Here is a 23549-nt window from a genome sequence, read left to right on the forward strand (position 1 = left end):
TCCACAGGGATCAGTTCTTGGACCTTTACTTTTTATCTTGTACAGGACTGTCTCAGAAAATTAGAATATTGTGATAAAGTCCTTTATTAACTGTAATGCAATTAAAATAACAAAAATGTCATACATTCTGAATTCATTATAAATCAACTGAAATATTGTAAACCTTTTATTGTTTTAATATTGCTGATTATGGCTTACGGCTTAAACAAAACTCAAATATCCTATCGCAAAATATTATAATATCATGAAAAAGTATACTAGGAGGCTATTCAACTAATCACTTGAATCGTCTAATTAACTCAAAACACCTGCAAGTGTTTCCAAGTGAATCCAGAATGTATGACATTTTTGTTTTTTAATTGCATTACAGAAAATAAAGGACTTTATCACAATATTCTCATTTTCTGAGACAGTCCTGTATATCAACGATTTACATGTGGTTATTTGTAGACGACAACATTTATTTATTTTTATTTATTTATTTATATTTTTTGTAGTGGGGTCGGGGATCGCCTGAATACAGTGGAGAATGTATTACAAATTGTTAAAAAAAAAAAAAAATGGTTTGATGTAAACAAATTATCATTACATACTGGGAAAAAAATTAATGAAGTTAAAATTGATACTGTGACAGAAATTAAATTTCTAGGGGTAATAATCGATAGTAAGTTATCTTGGAAATCTCATATAAACTGTCAAAATAAAAATATCAAAAATTATTGCTCTTTTATACAAGGCACAACATTTCATGAACCATAAACGTAGTAACTTCCATATATATATATATATATATATATATATATATATATATATATATATATATATATATATATATATATATATATATATATATATACATATATATATATATATATATATATATATATATCACTTTCCTTGGACCTTAAGATGGACTGTCTAGATAGACTATCTACTATTTTCCCTTTTTTGTGCATCACACAAAATCCACTCCGGGATGTAAAGAGCATTCCCGTTAAGGCTGACAAGATTTGGTCATTTTCTATTTGTCACTGTTTGGCTGTAAATATACCAAAATGGAATTAGATTGCTGAGGATCTTGTTCCTAGACAGCTTGTAAATTGCAACCAGGGAATAGCATAGAAAGAAAAAAAGAGTCAGGGAATGAGGGAGTTTGAAAAAAAAAAAAAAAAAAAAAACATACTATTTTCATTTCAACTGCTTTAAGGGATTAAGGCTTGGGGTTCTAGAAAAAAAACTGCATTAAAATAATCCACCATTTGCATTTTTTAATCTCACAAAGGAGGCACACACACGCAAACACACAGAGCCCCCTTCACCCAACCCCACCTCACTTCTTCTCCTCCTTCCCCTCCCCCATTCTGGGTCAGCGCACACAAACTCATATGCATGTCACACATACACATAGACTGTCATCATTAAATACACAGGCGCACACACACACACAAACGTCGAGATCAACCTGCTGCCATCTGCTCTATGCGCTCTGAACAATCCTGGCTGAATACATTATTCACTACAATATATCACATCACATTCCCTCAATGTCACAGCCCCATAGTGGATAGGAGTGAGAGAGGGGGCAGGGGAGCGGGGTGGGGAGTTAGGTAGAATTCTTGAGAGCAAAGAGCAAACAGCTATTGTACTCGGCGGAATGAGAGAAAAAGGTAGCACACACCAGTCGCACTGCTTGGCTCACTAACCCTGACCGGTTCTGTCCTGCGCTCCTGCCCTAAGACAGAAGCCAAATCTTACCTAACATGATAGTAACCACATAACACTATTGCTCTTTTGTTAGCAAGTGTGCCGGTGTCGTTCTGTTGAGCGATGTTTACGGCTTCTTTTTTCTTTCTTTTTTTTTTTTTGCCATTTTTTATTTGTGTCTCTTTGCTGTCTGTTTTTTGTTTTATTGCCTTTGGCTTGATAGGACTAAGTCGGTGCTTGTAAAGTTTGATAAGAAGCTTCTGTGACAGGTGTGCATGAGTCCATCTGTCTGGCAAAAAGGAGCACAGAGCGAAGATGTACACGGCTGTGTCAGCTTCTCATGCTAGCCAATAGTTGTTTAGCTGTAACAAAGTCACAAAGAGCAAGGCGTTAATATAACTGCCTAGCTGGACTTTATTGAATGACTGCTTATCAGTTGGATTTAATGCTCATTAGGCAGCACACACAAACGCTTCCAGGCATTATGAATTGCGAACAAATGTAGCTTGCTTTCACACGTGTGTACACGCCACGTACATCCAGTACAGATCAAAAGTTTGGCCCCACCTTCTCATGCAATACATTTTCTTTATTTTCATGACTATTTACTAGGGGTGTTAAAAAAAAATCGATTCGGCGATATATCGCGATACTACATCGCGCGATTCTCGAATCGATTCAATAATCGGCAGAATCGATTTCTTTTTAAATTTTTTTTTTTTTTTTTTTTTTTTTTTTTAGGATTCACACCTTGAGCATGGAAGAATGTTATATGAACGGCACATTAAGCCTTAATATTTTTATTTTAATGCTGTTCAAACATGAAACAGATTACAACCTCTATAAGACTGAAAATTTCAGATAAATAAATAATAAATTTTCATATAAATCTTACACTCTACAAGCTTACTGATTAGTATTTTCTAAACATGAATGAAAAAAAATCGCAACAATCGACTTATAAATTCGTATCGGGATTAATCGGTATCGAATCGTGACCATTCGTATCGGGATTAATCGGTATCGAATCGAATCGTGACCTGTGAATCGTGATACGAATCGAATCGTCAGGTACTAGGCAATTCACACCCCTACTATTTACATTGTAGATTCTCACTGAAGGCATCAAAGCTAAGAATGAACATCATAATGAGGCGTGTGTATTGCCACCCAAACATGTTTGTGACAATACACGGGACAATAAGCTGTCTAACGCAATCTGACTCGAAAATTTTGATTCAGCGTTCGGTTTAAACGGCCAATTCATATCTCAATTCACGTCACCACCAATTCATAAATAGTGTGTACATTTTGTAGGTTGCATTTATCCTTGTGTGAAAGTTAGAGAAGACGTCAGCCATTTTTTTTAATCTAAATTTAAAACAATTCCCATGTGTCTTAATAGCATGTCTTTTATCCAAATATCCTAAGGATCAAATATTGTAGCATGCGTTTCACCCTCCTTGTAGCCTTTCTAAAATGAGCCTGTATTGAGGGGGTGGTCCTGTCCCATCGCTCGCCTGCCCTCTACCGTATACCAAGAATGGCCAATGTTGCCGTGATGCTCGTGGCAGAAATGTGTCGAGTAGGGGTGCACCAATCACAATTTTCCGACCGATCATTTAAAAAGTCTGACCTGCCGATACCAATTGTGTTCATAACAGGAAGCATATACCTTCATTGTTCCAATCTTGTTTTATAGGAAAACGCTGAACAATATCGGCAAAATAATACAAATGGGTTGTTTTAACTGCAATGAAATGAAAAATGAAAAGCCTATTAGTCATTTCAGCAGAAGAGGGCAGTGGCTGACTTTTTCAGACCTCTGAGGAGGGAGATGAGATGAGAATGGTGGAAAAGATTGGTTTATTTTTAAGGGATTGGCCGATCACTGATCTTCCAAAATGAAGGGAATCGGGGCCGATAGACCGGTCGGCCGATCGATCGGTGCAGCCCTAGTGTCGAGCCTTATGTCTGCAAAAGTGAGTACAAACTAAGAAGGTCAAGTGAATCCCACCCAATAACGACAGTAGAAGCAGCAATTGGATTTTCATTCAAGCTAAAACAATTTGTCCATTCGTGAGAGGATCCATCATGTACTGTATGTGGCAAATGCAGCGGCCAAAGTGACAAACAAAATTTTAGCCCTTCCACCCCTCTATTGTTTATCAGAGTTGTAGTTATAAACAACATATTTCAGATCCAAATATGATTTCAATTACAGTTGAATAAAGCAAACAATTTCTGCTTTGCTTGTTTACATCCTCTGCCCCTCTCACGTTTTGTTGCATGCACATTTATTTATGGCAGAGCAGTGGGACAGAACATCTGGCAAGCCCACACTTGACTACCTACTGACCTGCTTTGTATTCACCTGCTATTCAGACCAACATAATCTTTCCACTTGACTCTCTAGAGTCGCTGAGTGGCAATTAACCTTGCTACAGGAAAGTCTTAAGCAATTTTTCAAACTTTACAAAATGTCATGTCGGCTAAACCTATAAAAAAAGGTCATATTTTTAAGTTATGTGCCTGCTTTAATACATTTTACATTGTGGACAGGTGATAACTGGACTATTAAGGGGCATCTTGCTTGCCTAAACAGAACATAAGAGAACATAGTGTGTGGAATTCCTCTCTCCCTTGCGCTCATCATTTTTTTCCCACCCTCCACACCTCCTCCATCCTCCGCACAGCTTTTCCCAGATGCTCCCGGCTCTTGTCTGTGTTTGGGCTGCGACTGTGCGGGGTCACCGCCTGCCTTGTTCTCACACGCGGAACGCTAAGTGTGTATGTGTGTGTGTGCGTTCTTGACTGAGCCAGAGACCGCACACATTGTACAGCAACGGTTGTGTGTGTGTGTGCGCAAGCGTGTCAAAAACAAGCGTGGGGATTTCTCCAAATATCAGAACCTTCTCCAGTGTGTGTGTGTTGCAAGCTCAGTGCCAGGCCTCTTTAATGAGTCTGTCAGGCGCTGTTAGCGACGGCGTGCTCCCCTGGCTCGGCGCACTCCTGTAGACACACTGTGATTAGCCGGGCCAACGGCACACCACCGGGCCAGATTAAACACTCACCATGCCGCCAGGGAGCGAACACACACACGCACACACAGCTTCGTCACCATTGCGCTTATTAGCCAGCTCTTATACAGTAACATGTACTTGCCCTCCAGAGCCAGGTGTCAAGCTCCCTAGAATTGAAGAAAAAAAAAAAGAAAAAGGCTGAAATACAAACAAAACAGCAGCTTGCAGCGCTAGCAGCAGGTGTTAATATTTTGATAATCTGTCCCCTTTATTGAACCTTTTCCCGCCACTAATCTCAGAGCATCAGCCTGAATTAAGGATAGCCCCTGTGACTCCACCAGCCTTCGAGGGCTTTATTAAAGCGACATGATACACTAATTACAGGTAATTAGCCTTTAATGAGCGACCTCGATGAATGGGTAGATATGTAGACGAGGGGCAGGCCCGAGGGCATGTCGTAATTGATTCCTCGAGGGCCTAATGGGTTTTCCATCTTGACCACACAGACGTGATCTTCTAGATAAACAGAAGTGAACTACCAACAGAAGGACATCGTTTAGATACACACGATATAGACAAAAGTGGTGTTTGATATGCTTGAGTACATGGGCTATAGTCAACTTCTTCCACACCAAACTCATCTAAAGCCCAATTCACACTGGCTGCGGAACGGACGCGGTGCGTTCTCCGTATGGCGGCCATACGGAAGCCGCAAGGATAGAACGCATTCAAGTCTACGTGTCAATTCACACCAGCTGCGGTGCGGTGCGGTGCGGTGCGGTGCGTATGCGCTGCGGAACGACTGCGGCGATGTAGAAGGAAAGTGTTCTATTTCCTCCGGACGCCGTATGCGGAATTTCGTGGAGCTGAAGAAATTACACGAGCCGGACAGGAAATTGGGCGTCTCGCATCAAGGTAAATCCGGTATATTTCAAAATAAAACCGTTTGTGAACTCGTGTTTTTGGGAGGGAAGCTAGCTAGCTACATAGTCATAGTACATGAGTCGGACATTTAAGACAAAAAAAAAAAAATTAGTTCAGAATAAATTAAACATGACAAAATAACACTATTTAAACACAAAATGTACTTACCCATGGTAGAACAGCCATGGTAGAAGTCCCAGAAATAATGTCCAAAAAACGTATCGATGTGACAAGAGGCAAACGTGGCTATTGTTTACAAATAGGACTCTATATACACGGTTGTTATTGAGTGAACTCAACTCTCCAGCGTAAACCCCACGTGATCTTGTGGTCTGTCAGGAGCAGATTTCTGGACACGCAACGCACACGGTGTGAATTGTAGTCCTTGTGGAAGCCGTGCGGAAGCCATACGGAAAACACAACGCATCCTTTCCGCAGCCAGTATGAATTGGGCTTAAGCTTACCTTTACAAACCCCATTTTGTGTGCTAAAATAAAAAGGGACGCATACAAGAATATAAAAGGTCATCATTTTGAGCATGTTTTAATGCTTCCTCTGCAGTCTCGCTGATTAAAACTTGGTTGAAAGTCGCCATCTTTTTCATCTTCTCCTGCGCGCTCTCGAGTGCCACAAAAAAGGAGTGCCGGAGGGCGCTCTCTGTGTCCGGCAGTACAGATGCAAAAAGTATGAGAAAGAGCTGCTGATTGGTTTAAAACATAAGATGCGTTCGGAGCTTGCGTTGTCTTGACCCAGAATACCTTCTTCTGCAGCAGTAGCAGAAAGAGAATATCTTCCGGCGTCAAAATAAAGCCATTGTCTTGTCGGACGTGTAGTTCTTTTGGCTAAGATTAGTGTTTATGCTTATGGAAAGAAAAATAGAAATGGGTGTGTATTTGTACGAGGGTTTTTGCCCCCCTTTTTTCTGCTCCCGTCTACCCCAATGAACTTTTTATCCTGTATCATTCCAATCCTATAATTAAAGGTAAAATCAACTCCCATCTCGTGGGAATCCTGCAGAATTCCTAAGAAAAAGAAAGAAAAAAAAAGCCTAAAAAAAAAACAAAAAAAAGGTGCAACCAAATCCTGTGCTGGTGCGACCAGAAAAGTGAAAAAATTGGTCGCATCAGGTGAAAAGCTGGTGTAGAACTGTGGCTGTATAAGACAGCTGTTTTCTTCATAGCTGCAAAGCCTTGTGTGCCTCGGGATATGCAGTGTTGCTTAGTTCACAATTTTCTCAATTGGAATTGTGTAACTCTTTCTGATATTATGCAATCTTGCATCCCTTCCCTCTTAACTATAATCTGCTGATCCAGAAACAATATCATTAAGGCATATTTGCAGCTGCAGCACATACCATGTTGGCTCCATACATCTACATCTACTGTATGTGGTCAGTCATGAATCTACTTTAGATCATGTGTAAAATATATTTAAAACGTATAATAAACATGAAAATGAACATTGTGAACATATGGAAAATTCAGAGTTCTTGCTGAATGTTTGAAGGTAATTTTCCAAAAAATAATCTATTAAAATCTAAAATGTATAATTGTTGTCAAATAATGGTCTGTCATTTGTGAAAACATGAACATATCCTTTTGCTTTTTAAAATGCTGCATGTTGGCTATTAATCAGAAAATGCATTCACTGAACCATATAATGTTAAATATCATTCAAATGTACTGGAGCGGCTTCTCAGTTCTTGACAACAATCTCTGTCAGTTAGTATTAAAAATGTTCAGGGACTGCAATAAAGCACTAAAAACACATAATGCTAGCAGAATAATGTCACTCAATTATCTCTATTTTACCATTTGAGTCAAAGTGGTTTTGTGGCACATCACGCTCTGCATCACGTGTCATGTAAAATTTCCGAGACAACATCCAAAAACAAAATGTACTGACCCATCACACGTGGTGGAGCTCGGGCAAGTTAATTACTGTATGGTGACCCCCATAATAGTTCAGTCACATTCATGACAAAAGTTAAGAAAAAAATATGGACAAAAAAGTCCCTACAGCAAAATGTTCCTTTGTGGTCGCGTCAACTCCCCCACTCGTGCCGAGTGGCCTGGTTTTGCCCCTCCGTGTGGCACATCATGGTTTTCCTCGTCACCACCTCATTTCCTGCTGTCATTGCGGAGGTACAGTTAAACAGTGCATCTACCAAATAGGTCTGTCTAACTGACACTCTCAGATGTGGTGGCAGCTTTTCGAAACCTCTTCGTATTGCTATCTTTGAGACAGACTTTTTTTTTTTTTTTTTGAAGATACACACATTTGAAAAAGTATGGTTATGCAGTATACAAGATATGTTCATCACAATATACTCATATATTGCATCTCTGAACTGCATTTCACCTCCTGCTGAAGCAAATTTTACAAAATGTCTTGTGCCCCATCTTAACACTGCTTTTTTTCACAGCCTTAAACGTGCACAATTGGGAAGAGCACAATGTTGTAATTGTGTTTTGCCCCTGGAGGGAAACTATGAGCTGCAGTTGCAAATATCCGAGCGGGATGTAGGCTACGTATGCTTTCGAAAACCTCGTAACACAATCCAGTTATGAGTGGGGGTATCCAATGAAAATATAAATGAATAACTTCACCTCTAATCCGCAGCTGTGTTGCATGACCTCTCTTCAAGTGACTTTCTTTGCATTTAATGTCGTATTTTTGCAGCCCTTAAACTGACTCAAAGATGTATTTTGATTCCTTTTTCTCAAAAGTTTAAGATAGAAGCTGTAGTATACATATAGAGTGAGTTCCTGAATGAAGCAGCTGCTCTAGATCCATATCGAGACATACGCCACTTTCATACACCAGTACGGTAATATGACAGTTCCAGTAGCTCTTAACTTTTGGCATAAAGTACCACCTAAAAAAAGTTCTGAGCTGTCCAATAGAAGACAGACCGATAAAGTTTTTTTCAGGGCCAATGCTGATGCCGATTATTAGTAGTCAAGGAGGTTGATAACTGATATTTGGAGCTGGTGTTCATTTTCAGTAAAAAGGGGGGAACGTATATTGGTGTCACTTTTTTTTTTTTTTTAAATACAAATGCCAATCTTGAATTTGTTGTAATGTCTTAAGCAGGTTTATTGAACTTTTTTTTTTTTTTTTTACATTTTAAATGGAAACTTAAACAAGTACCGGTAAATACTATAGCTCTCTAGTTTCTGCAGTCTTTATTTTCTCAAAATTTAAAAATACCTTAAATCTTAAACTTTCACATTTCTTTGTTTTAATGTTGAACAAAACCGTCAGCAGTATCTCTTAAGTTAACTGAAAATTTCCCTGAGATTTACTTTGCTTTCTCAGGCGGATACAGATAATCATCAAAATGTCCAATATACTGGCCAATTATCGGACTATCCCTACTACTCTCCAAGTACCACCATCATGACTAGCAGTAAAATACAGTAGTATGAAAATGTGATAATCAAAAAAGAGGCAGACATTTTATTCCAAAAATGTACATTGGGATATTATTGTAAGCCACTATAATATGATGCAAAGTTTGAACATTAACATTCCACTTAAATGTTTAAATTAAAACAATAGTTAACTAAAATGTGTACCGAAATATAAGTTAAGAAACAAACAGGAAATCATGTGATTAATGACAATTAAAAAAAAATGTTAACGTGCAAAAACAAAAATGTGAAGAAAGACTAAGCACCATACTTGCATAACTTTTGCATGTAATTAACATGTTAACATGCCAATTGTGTTAGATAAAGATCTTCAATTGGCTGGTTTGTAAATATAAACATTTGTATGTCGAAATGCAATGCAGGGCAAAACCGCTGTTGCCTCAGGCCATCAATGACGAATGCCCACATTTCGGAGAGTGCATCCGCATTTTCGGCAAGTGCTTTAGAATGCATAGCCTCGTCAAATCCCAGATCAACAGACGTAAACTTGTGTCAGTTGGAGTTCAGTCTGTGTATTTTTTTGAGGCTTCATGTCATAAAGCACTCGCCAAAAGTGGGCATCTGTAAAAAAAAACAAAAAAAAAACGGGCAATGTAACGACGTTTTGCCACCTCTGTCTAAAACTCTACAGTAGTATACGAGTTTCTATCTCCCTGCAGTTCTGCACAATCTAAATAATATCCATGCACAAGGATGCATCAATTGAAACTTGTTATAATTACAGCGTCTCCTCAGCTGCTAATTTATTTGCAAACTTTTAGATTTTAACTGTAACTATTTTTTTTTTACATTGCAAAAGGAAAGCCAATCTAATCTAATCTAATGAATATTGTCTTGAGGAGAGACAGTGTGCCAATACATCACTTGCAGCCAATCAGAGCATTTGCTGAGCAAATACTCGTAGGCAACCTCCTTTAGGCCCCACGTGACCTAACCATGATCTCCTCGATAAGCGTTTTTGCAAATGATGCTTATAGTTAATAGAATTACACGTGTTCAAAATAAAATGTATGAAATATGGGACCTTAATATAAGCTCTCACTGCAGGGCAAACAGCGAATTGGAGTTTTTGTAGTCTTAACCGGCCCAAATCTTTTCCAGATGTTTAGAAGTGGATAAAATTCTTCCCCCAGAAGGCAAATATACATTGAGATTTGAAACGATAAACAACGACATGCCACGAGACTGCTTGAAGTTGGCTGTCCTCTTTAAACAGCAGCTCGCCTGCAGTGTGACATACAGTGCCTCTTTTGTTCTGCCACTCATTGCTTATGTTACTGTGGAGCACTAATGCACACAGATCGATCGCATACTTTCCATTTCAACACGTCCAGCTGATGTTCGGACACCGAGTTAGAATTGATCCTGTCCTGTCAACACAAAATGTGAGATTTCTTTTCTTTGCAAAATAAATGATCTAAAAAGAAAAGCCTTTTTTACTTTAGCATCATGGCCAGAACTCATTTGTAGACCGACATTGCCATCTCTCCGTTACATGTGGTAACATTGAGAAAAGGTAAGGTGGCAGTGGCAAATTCTGCAGATGTATTCTGCACATCTGTTCAAACAGATCCAATATTCAAGTACTTTCAACAGCTTTCCTTATCTAAGTTAAAACATCGTCCGAGAACAGATAACACAGAAACAACAAAACATGGGTTTAATAGATGAGTTATCAAACATCTACAATTGGCTCACCAAAGGTAGAGTAGAGGATGATGCAAACACAAACCAAAAGTCAGCAAATTGAACAATCTTCACTTCTAACAAGGTCAACTTTGCACAGAGTCCCAATTGACTATGAAAAGCAGAGGACAGGAACTGGTGGCTCTCGCTCAAGCAATCCATTGTATGACAGAATGCAAGCAATGTGACTTTGCATGGAATCCGGTTCGTGTGTTCGTGTGATATGTGTGCGTGTCCGCGTGTGTCTGTGTGTGTAGGTGGATTCTCTTTCTCAGAGCATAGTGCAAAGTATGAAAGCAGGCACAGCCGCATGTCAGTACAATTCATTCTATTTTTCATATCAAAACTGCTGTTTAAGCAGAGACATTTGATAAGAAATAATGACACATGGTAAAAATAGTCACCAATGGGTCCTGTTTCCTCATTATTCAGTACTTAAGGTTTTTGATGTTCATGGTGCTGATTTTGTGCAGCCAATGTCTATAGCAGTGCTTCTTAAACTGGGTTTGATCGATGAAAAAGCTGCTCTCGGTTTTCATTTTCTTCACCCTATCTTACCTATGTCAGTAAAAATCACAACTTATTTTTCAATAAAGAAGGATTCAGTGAATGTGCAGAGGAAACTGGTGGGGTTTAACACCTCCAACAAGGTTAAGAACCGTTAGTCCATAGACTTATGATAGTGTACGATTACTTTGGTTTTCTTATTTATTTGTCAGTGACCACCACGTGTGCAAAGCATTAAACTTGGGGGTAGAGATGCTCTTCACAGATTATAGCTTTATAGCTCAATTCCATCTGCAATCCCTGTGGTATAAAGCACCTTCGTGATTACAATTTTCACACCAAATCTTGTATAAATATCAAATGTACACTGACACATTTCATCCATCCATCCATCCATCCATCCATCCATTTTCTTAACTGCTTATTCCTCATAAGGCTCGTGGGGGTGCTGGAGCCTATCCCAGCTGGCTTCGGCCAGTAGGCGGAGTACACACTGAACTGGTTGCCAGCCAATTCAGGAACTGACATATAAAGAAAGAAAGAAAAAATCAGGAAAAAAACAGTTGTTAAAAAAAAGTCAATAATGATAAACGCATAGCTGTTATTGGCAACGTGCATATTGGTTTGCTGTAAACTGAAAACGAGTTTTATCCCTCCATGGCCTATGGTAAAAAGGCGTTGCATATGTCGGGGGAAGTTTCACCTCTGCGTGCTTCATCATACAATCACAAATCTATGGGCCTACTTATACGAGGATGCTTGTGGGTAACAACTCCAAGATATTCTATCAGAAGTGCCTTTTTAGATGGTGACAGTGTTTTGGGTTAGGGTAGGGATTTAAACAGTGCCTACGAAGGTGCCCATGTCAAGGATGCTATTAATGTTAGGAGAAGTTCAACCATAAAGTTTCTCTTTATTCCTCTAGTGCAGGTATTACTATTATTTTTTTGTTATTGATGACATTAGAACGAATGCAAATATTGCCAGATAAAAAAGATGATCTCTCCACAGTAATTTATAATATAAATAAAGTTTCAAAATAAAACGTTTGTTTTGTGAAATATACAACAAATTGACATCAATAATGCTGAGCTTGTTAATGAAGTCGATGATAAACGTACATGTCCGTGTATAACATCATTTCTTGAAATGACCATTGCCTGAAGTGCCAACATACAACAGAGAAATCAGCTGACAGTCAGTAAAGCTCTACAGTCACTTTAAATGCATGTTTATACAGTTGGGAAGTTACCTAACACCCACGTGACCCGGATAGACTGTTTCATAATGGTGTCAGTTGCATAAAGTAAAACTGGCATCATTTATGGAATTCAGAAATCAGAGCCATTATTATTATTATTATTATTATTATTATGTTATGTATTGTTATATTATGCAAGGGATTTGTCTTTTTGCAAAGCTCTCAGCCCAGACAATAAGAGTAGGTAGTACTAAGACCTTGATAAAACACCTTGTGTGGTAACAATGTAACAGTTCGTTTTGGTTCGATGAACCAAACAATCAGCTTGTGAAGAAAAGAGAGAAGCACTAATCTCATTACCTTCTCCCGTGGCCATGAGAGAATCTGTATTTCTCTGTTGCAATGTCTGGAGGGTGATGTCAAAAAACAAATACATGAATAAAGGAAAGCCTCAGTCGCACATCTCTCTAATTCATTTTTTCATGTAATTAAATCAGCGGAATGTTATAAAAACATGTAAACTCTGTTAGCGACTGAGCCATTTGCATTTTTAATCAAACCAGATTAATTCTAATAGGCGAGCTGGGCTAAGGCGATGACAGAGCAGGCCTATTGTGTGTCTGTCACACTCATTTAATTCTGTCATTATGTCCCATATCCTATTATGATAATTGGCTTTTTATTCTCAATCAACAACCCGCACAAGCTATTCAATTATAATCTCTGACTGATGCACTCTTCACCTTAAGCATGTACCAAGTTTGCCATCTTAAAATGCAAGAAGCAGAGACCACAGCGCAGTGCAGTGCAGTGGCCCATCCAACATACAAGTAAACGAGATAAGAGCCGATAAAAATTTGATAATGAACCGCAGCCGCCAAAGGGCCCAAAAACAATACGAGGTTACATTATCATATCAAAGTCATCATTTGTAATCACATTGGACTCTTTTTTTTTTTTTGCTTTCTTATTTTTACTCTGGCAGCAAACAGTCAAATATTAGTGCAATTGCCATTTAACCCACAAAAGAGAATAGGAAAATAAAGTGAGTGTTGACTTTTTGTTGCTGCAGTTTGCGGTTCAAATTGTTGGGTTTGTATTGACTGAAAAAGGTTTGGTAGCTTCTTATTCTCTGGGAATGTGTTGCTGACTGAAGTCGGAAAGTAATGACTGTACTTGCTGCCAAAACATTTGTTTTCATGAAACATAATTGCATTTTTAGTTTGGATGTACAAAGATCTTAAAGGGATACTTCACTTATTTAGCCCACTATAGCAATAAAAAGTTAATATTTTGTCTATAATTAATTTGATACTTTCATTATTTTTCACATACAATTAGTACCTTTAAAAACACATTTTGCAACTTGCTGTCGACTGAAAATGACATCACAGGGGCTCAGGTAACCAATCACAGATCACCTGTTTTCTAGGTTTGGTCATGTGACATTCACAAGCTGAGCTGTGATTGGTTACCTGAGCCCTTGTGATGTCATTTTCAGTTGACAGCAAGTTGCAAAATGTCTTTTTAAAATGTACTAATTGTACATGAAGAATAATGAAAATATCAAATTTATGATAGGCAAAATATTTATGTTTGACAGCCAAAAATGGCTAAATAAGTAAAGTATCCCTTTAAAGGGGAAGTCAATCTTAAACATTTCTTGACAATCGTATGTTACATGTGAACTCAACAGTCTAAACATAACATTCTGATTAATATTACATTCGTGGAATATGAGTTATGCAGCAAAATCCAGCCCTTTTTATCCATCTCAGCGGGTGGCCATTTTGTCACTTGTTGTTGACTAAAGATGACATCACAGTTGGCGAGGGCTCAGGCAACGACCAATCACAGCTCACCTGTTTTCTGAAGCTGTGCTGTGATTGGTTGTTATCTGAGACCTGAAGCACAGTGATGTCATTTTCACTCTACAGCATGTGACAAAATGGCCAATATTGATTAAAAAAAAAAAAAAAAATGCTGGATTTTGCTGTGTAGCCCCTTCAGACCTGCATTTTTTCAGCTGGGAAAAATGTATTAAAATTTTTATGATTTTGACTCTTTTCACACATAAGAACAACATGGAAATGTTTTTTGGGGGTTATCTCATGTTTTTAGTTGTTATAGTGGACGCCAGGATAATACGACTGTAATGGCTTTTAACATTAATATGGCTTTTAACAGGGCGGGTGTAGTGGTTAGCACGTCCGCCTCCCAGTATTGAGGACTCGGGTTTGAGTCCAGGCTCCGGTCTTCCTGGGTGTAGTTTGAATGTTCTCCCCGTGCCTGCCTTCTCTGGGTACTTCGGTCTCCTCCCACATTTCAGAGACATTTGTGGCAGGTTAATTGGCTGCTCCGAATTGTCCCTAGGTGTGCTTGTGTGTGTGGATGGTTGTTCGTCTCTGTGTGCCCTGCGATTAGCTGCCAATCAGTTCAGGGTATACCCCTCCTACTGCCCAAAGTCAGCTGAGATAGGCTCCAGCACCCCCTACAACCCTTGTGAGGAATAAGCGGTCAAGAAAATGGATGGATGGCTTTTAGCATGAACATCATGCAAATCAACTTGTGATTGTGATTGGTTATGTAAGATCGAATCATGAACCAGAAGTGTTGACATCATCCAAATTATGCGTTTTATTGGTTTAGACACCCGCCTACTGCCCGAAGCCAGCTGGGGTAGGCTCCAGCACCCCCGACCATTGTGAGAAGTAAGCGGTTGAAAAAATGGATGGATTGGTCGTGAATATGTCATGTCCACTGCAACCATCTCTGGGACTGAAGGGGTTAAATCATATTTAACTAACACATTATTTAAAAATAAAAAATACCATAATTAAGCTAGTGGGGGCGCATAGAATATGTTATTGTTAACATTTTTTTTGTGGGGTTGACTTCCCCTTTAAAATGTGAAATATATTAGTTAAAAAGTACAGTCTGAACTGAATCATGTTGCTAATTTAAAGTCCACCATGTGCCCATTAAATGCTAAAATTAGCCAAAAAATGTCCACTCGGTCAGCAACCACACATATATTGTTTGCATGTCCTGTACTTTGTTTCCTTGCAGTTAATTTATAAACGCGTAGGAGCCTGGACAGTGTGCATTTTTAACTGGTTGTTGTCCTACTGTATGCCTATTGTAAAGCCAAGACATCTACTTAATGATGAAATGGTGTTAAATGATTTATTTGTGGGGGTGAAATGGAGACGTCTCAGAGACATCTTGTGGTGATATTGATCATACTTAACTGAAGAATATCTCTAATCTTTTGCCTCTCGTTTGAAGGAATGACCACACCTCACATGATGCAATACAATCCTACACCATTGCAAAGTACAAACACAATCATAAAGATATTTATAAATTAATAGTCCTGACTAGGGGTGTTAAAAAAAATCGATTCGGCGATATATCGCGATACTACATCGCGCGATTCTCGAATCGATTAAAAAAAAAAAATTCTTTTTTTTTTTTTCTTTTTTTTTAAGAGCTCAGAATTGTTCATTCGGTAGTCTTACCGATTCAACGTCTTATCATCATTGCCTTTTTTGTGTGTGTGTGTGTGTGTGTGTGTGTGTGTGTGTGTGGGTGTGTGTGTGTGTGTGTGTGTGTGTGTGTGTGTGTGTGTGTGTGTGTGTGAATCGATTTTTAAACTTCCATTTTTAATGGAAAAATATTCACCAAAACGTCTGACTTCGGGTTAGGATTCACACCTTGAGCATGGAAGAATGTTATATGAACAGAACATTAAGCCTTAATATTTTATTTTAATGCTGTTCAAACATGAAACAGATTACAACCTCTATAAGACTGAAATTTCAGATAAATAAATAATACATTTTCATATAAATCTTACACTCTACAAGCTTACTGATTAGTATTTTCTAAATTTGAATGAAAAAAAATCGCAACAATCGACTTATAAATTCGTATCGGGATTAATCGGTATCGAATCGAATCGTGACCTGTGAATCGTGATACGAATCGAATCGTCAGGTACTAGGCAATTCACACCCCTAGTCCTGACATTAGTAATAACAGAGCATTAGGCAAACCTTTGATATAAAATATAGCTACTGGCTCTCATTAGACTGTGGAAGTGTATGCACTGCAGATGGCTCTCTAGAATATGGCAGTGTTTAGCATGACTGCTTCACAATCCAGAGATTCTGGGTTTGAATCTCTTCGAAGGCCATCATGGTGGAGTTTGGGCTCGACCTGTGCTTGTGTGGATTGTTCTACAAGTATGACAATTTTTCACCAACGCTGAATGACCTCTTCCTCAAATCATTTCAGAGTCACACTAATGAAACTTATTCGTTTTCTTATGTTTGCATTTGGACATTTGGCTCATTGCTACAATGTGAATATGATGATGTCAGCTACCTCTCTATTAGAAACTAGAGCAACCATAGTCAAATGTGCTCATTCAATAGCTCAGCATGTACTGTAAACGAAGTCAGGAAAGTGGTGGGGGGAATTCTGGTGTCGTTTCAATAGAGGCCACACTGATGTCGTTGACGGTCGGACATTTAATGTGTGTGCTTTCGAACAAGCTTCTCTTGTGACAAACGTATCTCTGCCTCACTGCTACTTTTGGTTAGAATTAGTGTGGAGCGCAGCTCGCACTGTGCATGGATTGAGTCGGACAAGTGCAGCTAGAACTATACTAATTTTCTCACTGTGGCCACCACTTTGCCTAAATCCATGTGCATTAGTGTCCTTAAGAGGAGACACTTTTACGAGAAGAGGTTTTTAGAGCGATTATTGCGCTCCCAAAGGACAGATGCTAAAAAGCAAAGTAGGTAAGGCCTCTCCAAACAGTTCAATGACGAGTGTTCTGCTTTATCAAACTGAGAAAGCCAAGTTCTTAACAAACACACTATTTCATACCCCTAAAGCAATATCACTTTTAATTCATTGCACAGTCAGACCCGATGAAAGGTATGCTGTACATTTTGCACATATCCTGCAGAGGGTGATATTCTTTCTTTCCAATATGTACTTGCTATTTAATATAGAGCAGTGGTTAATATACTAAATAAACATATAAGCATGCCATTTTCGTAATTATATATGAGTCCTGAGAAATCTACCTAGCAACAAGTGAAGACACAAAGATCAATCTCTCCATTTTCTATAATACCCTCGTTAGGGTTGCAGGTGAGCTGCAGCGTTTAAGCTCGCACATATAAACAAACATCCATACTCACATTCACACCTATGGACAATTTAGAGTATTCAATTTACAATGAATCGAACATACATGATTGTCTGGTATGTTGGAAGAAGCCGAAGTACCCGGAGAAAGCAAGAGAAGATGGGGAGAAGATGCAAACTCAACATAGCAGGGCCTGAGCAGAGATTTGGACCTCTCGGGACCTCTCAGCTCTTGTGAGGCAGACGTTCTAACCACTATAACAATGTGCTACTCACCGGCACTACACAAACATGATCAGAGGATGGCATACAAACTTTCCTCTTTTGTAATTACAATTTCCTTTCAGTTGTGATGCCTTATAATGAATTATGAATAATTTGTGCTGTGAGCGCAATTAAAAACGCTGCCATTGGAAGATAAATTTTAATTTAAAAAGGATGACGACATACCAGAGTATGCTCTAGCTTTCCTGGTGTGCCACTATTTACTTCCGATAAAGCAACACTGACTGTACAGAATTTACATATGACTCACTATTATTTCCATAAAGAGGACTTAATAATTTCCGTCTTGAGTACACAGGGTGGTGTTACTATGGGCACTGAGGCCTGCTCCTTTGTGGCTGGAGACAACAGCTGTCTTTACCTTTGGCAGGCAAACAGGCTCATTAAGGGCAGCCATGTTTGTTTTTGTGCCCGATACCTAGCCCTAAGCAAACACTGCCATATCTCGACTGTGCAGCCCTCACAGACTCAACATTTCCTTCCCTATTGTTGGTTGGGGGGGGGGCTGGCACGCTGAGCCCGCCATACGTTTTTTTTTTTTTTTTTTTTTTTTTTTCCCCTGTGGGGTCTGGCCAACCTGCCAGTGGCTCTCAAAGAATGCACGCTTAATTGAGATATTTAGTCGAGGTTGGAGCTGATGCAATGCTGAAATGTTGTTAGAGATGCTATGAATGTTACATGCATAATGTATGCCATTATAGCGCCTGATATTACATCTTGTCGTATATGACAAGAAAGGCCTCTTTGTTTGTCGTGCGGCAGACGTGATAAAGGCGTCATTATTTGGTGCGCTCACAGTGAAAATGTGCGCTGAAAGGTTCCATTCACATATTCTCTCTTCTCTCACCACTGTCTCGAGCTTGAGTGACAAGGCAGGTTGAATTCGGAACGCTTTGACAAAAATTCCATTTTAGAGGGAAAATGGCATTGGCTGTGATTCCATTACTGTAGATGGCAAACATGGGAACGCTTAAACCCAGAAGGCATTCCCATTCATTTATATACAGTGGAGGGGGGGCTGACTTTTTGGCTTTTCGATAATGTGCATAGAGCAGAACTTGAGGATTTTCATCTTGCAAATTCCAAGAGAAGTCTTGCAAACATGTACTCACTTATTTGATTTCATCTCCTTTCACCATTTGTCATGGCCAGAGTCACAATGCATTGTGAAATGAGTTCTTAATGTGGAGTAATGAGACTGTCATGGCAAGGCAGTCTCTGCTTGTTTGAGTTTGACTCATGTTGGAGATTCAATTAAATCAGCTGAAGTCAAGCTGGCCTGGGGCCAGATCGGTAATGGGTGACCTCATTCAAACAATGCTCTGACATATTGAAACAATAAGAGGAAGGGCCTTGAGCCAGTCGCAAAAGCAAACTGCACTCAGAAGCGATAAGGTAGAAAAATTACAGTGAAGTCACTAAAGTGTTTGAAAGATTCATACAGTCATTTGTCTTCAGGCAGATTTTTGTTTTATACTTTTGGTGCTTGTAAATCACTTTACTTGGTGTGTGTGTGCGTGTCATTAACATAAAAGATCTAAAGGAGGACTGAACCATGTAGTACTACTCAAATGTGATAAAAGCATAAACAGACCCAATCAAATCATCACAATTTTCACTACAGTGGAACTGAAAGTGCAGAACATTTGAAATAAGACTGGACCTACATAAAATAAATCGACCAACTGTTAATTTAGAAAAAAAAAAAAAAAAAAAAAGAATAAACCACTGTCTAAACGGTAATGACAACGCAATGCAAAGGTGATTTTCTCATTAAAAAAGAATGTTACTAAAGGAAACACATGTAAGCCTTTGATAACTTAAAAATAACTTCAAATAAGTGAGCCACATGGCCATGCTGGATGTACCAGGAGGCCACTACAGTTGTACAGCTTTGTATATTTGTATATTCCTGTTAATCCGTTAAGCTTTCAATGTCAAGTGTCCCTCTTCTTTTAACATCCCTTGCTGAGGCTGGTCCTCTTTTGAAGTAAAAAGTTCCTCAAAATTTCCACTGTATACAAACGTGCATAATGACCTTTGACTCGTTTAGCCTGGAAAAACAATTTTTTTAAATGTTCAACCTTAACACTGCCAAATAAAATTCAAACACAGCTGGTGCATCTCTTCTGTTCGAGGTTTACTTGTCTGTTTACAAGTCTAAGGCGATTTATTTGGATGTTGAAATGTCTGGACGCTAAATCAAGACACAAACACTCCCAAGGCTATGTAAACAGCCTTCGCAGTTCCAGCCTCCAACCACGCTTACCGTGCACTAACTTTGACGCCAAGGCCAAAAGCCTTTGGAAAGGATCCCCATTGTCACACAATTTGTAAGAGAGGCCATTCCTCCATTTAATCTTAACCCAAATCCACTGTCACTATACAGGCACCAATGAGGCGTTTGATGGCGCATTTATCATCCATCGTGTGTAAATTTACAGTTTGGAGAGGTGCAGGCATCCTCTGAGTGCTGTGTGGAATAAACAGAAACAAGTTTAAAACATCAATATGGAACATCTTGCTCTACTCACTCTTGTTTCCCTATCCACTGGGGCCAAATCAGTTACAGTAAACAGATAAAAGAGTGCACGCATTCACAGTAAGTGCATCTCATTAAGCTGCGTTCCCTCCGGCCCTAATTCCATTAGAAATTAAAACTAGAAACAATTAGTGGCAGATTGGTCTCAGCTCAGCGCACTACAGAGTGCTTCTCAAGGCTCCAAAATGACTTAATTACAGGCTCATCTGGAAAGTGTGCCATGGAACAGCATACGGCGACGATACGAAGAAATGAGGCGACCCAAACATGGGTCAAAGGTGAAAGAGGAAATGTTTGAAATGATGTTACCACCGTTCTGTACATGTTCAACCAAACAGTCCCTCCAAAAAAATATGTTTTTATATTATGGTCAAATCCGGCCACAATACCATATAAAACACAACATAAAACCCTACAACAGGGGTATCCATTACAGATGCAAGGGCCACTTTAAAATTCTTCAGCTTTAATTTATTAAAGACACTAAAATCAAGCAAGCAAGCATTTACATATTGTTTATTTTCAAGTTCATTTTATAAACTGCTACATGACAGCTTACTGTTAGAGGTTACAAGGCTGATGTTGGGGTGGTCAATGGCACGGTATTTCACTAGATTAGATACATTTCTGCACTGAACAGCGGCTGAATCCCATCTCGGCATTCAGAACCAAAATAAGAGCAAACCGTAGTAAGATGACCATTTCAGTGTTTCTGTTCTATTCATTCAGCAGCGGCACACCGTCGCTCCTAAATCCGTGCCGCCGCTCATTTGAGCCAGCAAAAAAAACCAAACAAACAAAAAAACTCCTTTACGCTGAGCCAAACAGCATTCCAGGCTCCAGGACCAATTACTTCTTTAACGTTTGCATTCGGGCCTCTTTTATATCACCACTAGCACCATCCCCCTGTTGACCACCGGATAAATGCTCGGCGGCATTCCGGGGTACGTGTACCAATTACTTCGTTAACGTCAGACCTCTTTCAAACCCTTCCCCTGTCAAGCGTCGCTATTGAAAAAAATCTTACCAGAAACACTGCTTTTTCATACAGTTTCTTAATAATATAATCAATCAATCAATAATATATTGTTTAATAAATCACACCTTGACACAAAGCATAAAGTAGAAGAAAATATTTTTGTTTGTAAATTGAATGATCTTTTTTTCACCACAGTGTTATATTTTTTGTCCCTAGTGTTAAAAACATGGATGCTGCCCACAGAAGCAGTTTTATCAGAACAACACTCACTTTTGATAGAAAGGATGGTTTTGTTCTACCAACAGCTGACTTTGGCAAAAATCAGAGGCCGCTTTTTATTAACTCTTTGACTTGCTGATCTGTTTGGAAGACAGAATGTTCATCCAGTCCCTCACTTTTTGACAAGAGTGCTGATAATATAATGAATGTCAAACTAACAAAAGGTCAAATAGTGAGTCTGAATTGAGAATAGAGCTCTGGGGCAGTATATGTATTACCGTGACACTTTGAAGGATGTGAATCTCATCCCTAATGGCAGGTTGGCATGCGATCTGTAGCCACATTGAATTAACACTGACACTTGAGTTTAAATAAAGTTTTAATGAATTTTAAATGAAATCAGCGTCTTCAAAAACTTGAGTCTTATCAGACTTGATGGTATGCAATCACTGACAAAAGGAGAGCAGGGTATGCCATCAAAAATAATCCTATAATAAACTTATCTATTCCTTTCAAGAAAGGGACATTTTAGGGGAATATTTGAACCAATTCTAGTTTATGTAACGACTGCCCGGTTTGCCCTTCAAGACAGACGCACAGAGAGTGATTTCATTGTTCTATGTTGCTGGTGTCACGTGACACCATGTCCTATTATATTGTGATGTTGTCATGGTAGGAGAGGAAATGAAATGCCTTGAAGCTATATGCGCCATGTGTGCGTGTGCACGTGTGCGTGCGTGCGTGTGTGTAGGGAGGGTCCTGTAGGGTTCAAAATTTACCACTCTAATTGGGCAACTTGGGATTATTATTTTTCTCTTAGCTTCCTCATGCAGCCATTGCACCTCGTGCACTGGTCCAAAAAGATGTGTGGATTTCAACTCGATGGGAGTTAATAGCAGAAAATGTTCCAGCACAATACTGCCTAGAACATTACAGTCAGATAGTTAATTAACAGAAATACGTGCTATTTACCCGTTCATGAAAATTGAGTTTCAAGTCATTTAAAGGAATGCACGAGTGCTTATCGCATATGCAAAGTATGATGTTAAAGTGCACAATTGTAATAGATTTGTGTGTAAGAATGTATAAAAAGTGAACCAATCAATGTTGATTATGCATGCTGCATTTCTACCCAGTTGTTTTCTTGCTTACTTCCAATAACAGCCATGCACCCACAAACAAAAAGCAATAATCCATCAGTAGCCATTTGTTTGTCAAAATCATGTCCCATACATTACCTCCACGGCATACATGTCGCCATTAAGTATAATAAGAATCAGTCAAGACATATCTACTGTATGTAGATTAGGTTTGGTATTTTCATTTCATTTTGATGTTATTTTTCCATCATCACACTTGAATGCCGCACGGGCAATAATTACCAGACAAATCTATGGACGAATACTTTGCATTTTAATACAATCATATGCAAATACCCTAAGTGCTCTTACAATATATGCCAGTCGGTTCCCTATACGACAGCAGTATAATATATATGACATGTCCTACCCACTCTGTGTTTGAAAGAATAATAATTTACGAGATCTCATCTAGTGGCTATAGCGGAATTGAGGAGGTTAATAAAGTTTAGTGTGCTTCAGTATGAACAGTGTGAGCGGATGTGATACGAATGTCATGAATAAAGCTGGTAATAGTGTAATGTAGTTTGCTGGTTTTCCAACCGAATGTAAGTGCACTGAAGCCATCAAACTTGACGTATATCACCTGGCGCAGTTTTACCTGACTGTCCCACTTTGAAACGCAGCCTACTGGTGTGTTTATTTTGTCAATTTTGATTACACAATCTTGTAAAATAATTTCTACATTTTGAAGCAGAGGCATAAAAGAAAATGTTGTTGTTAAAATCAATATATTCCAT

At 38.9% G+C, this 23549-nt stretch overlaps 1 protein-coding gene across 3 annotated transcripts in view; it reads right to left on the reverse strand.

The window, feature by feature from the left end:
* The window catches only part of LOC144014586 (TOX high mobility group box family member 2-like), a 111882-nt gene that overhangs the window by 75310 nt on the left and 13023 nt on the right, over nucleotides 1-23549 (reverse strand). The window contains exon 1 of one of the 3 annotated variants that reach the window (XM_077514630.1): nucleotides 10787-10911. The exons of the other annotated variants lie outside the window; for them this stretch is intronic. The gene's annotated coding sequence lies outside the window, so the exon portion shown is untranslated. Of the gene's footprint in view, nucleotides 1-10786; nucleotides 10912-23549 lie in introns of those variants that run through there. 3 annotated transcript variants of the gene reach the window in all.

This window comes from Festucalex cinctus, chromosome 2 (assembly GCF_051991245.1).
Source record: "Festucalex cinctus isolate MCC-2025b chromosome 2, RoL_Fcin_1.0, whole genome shotgun sequence".
NCBI classification, from domain to species: Eukaryota; Metazoa; Chordata; class Actinopteri; order Syngnathiformes; family Syngnathidae; genus Festucalex; species Festucalex cinctus.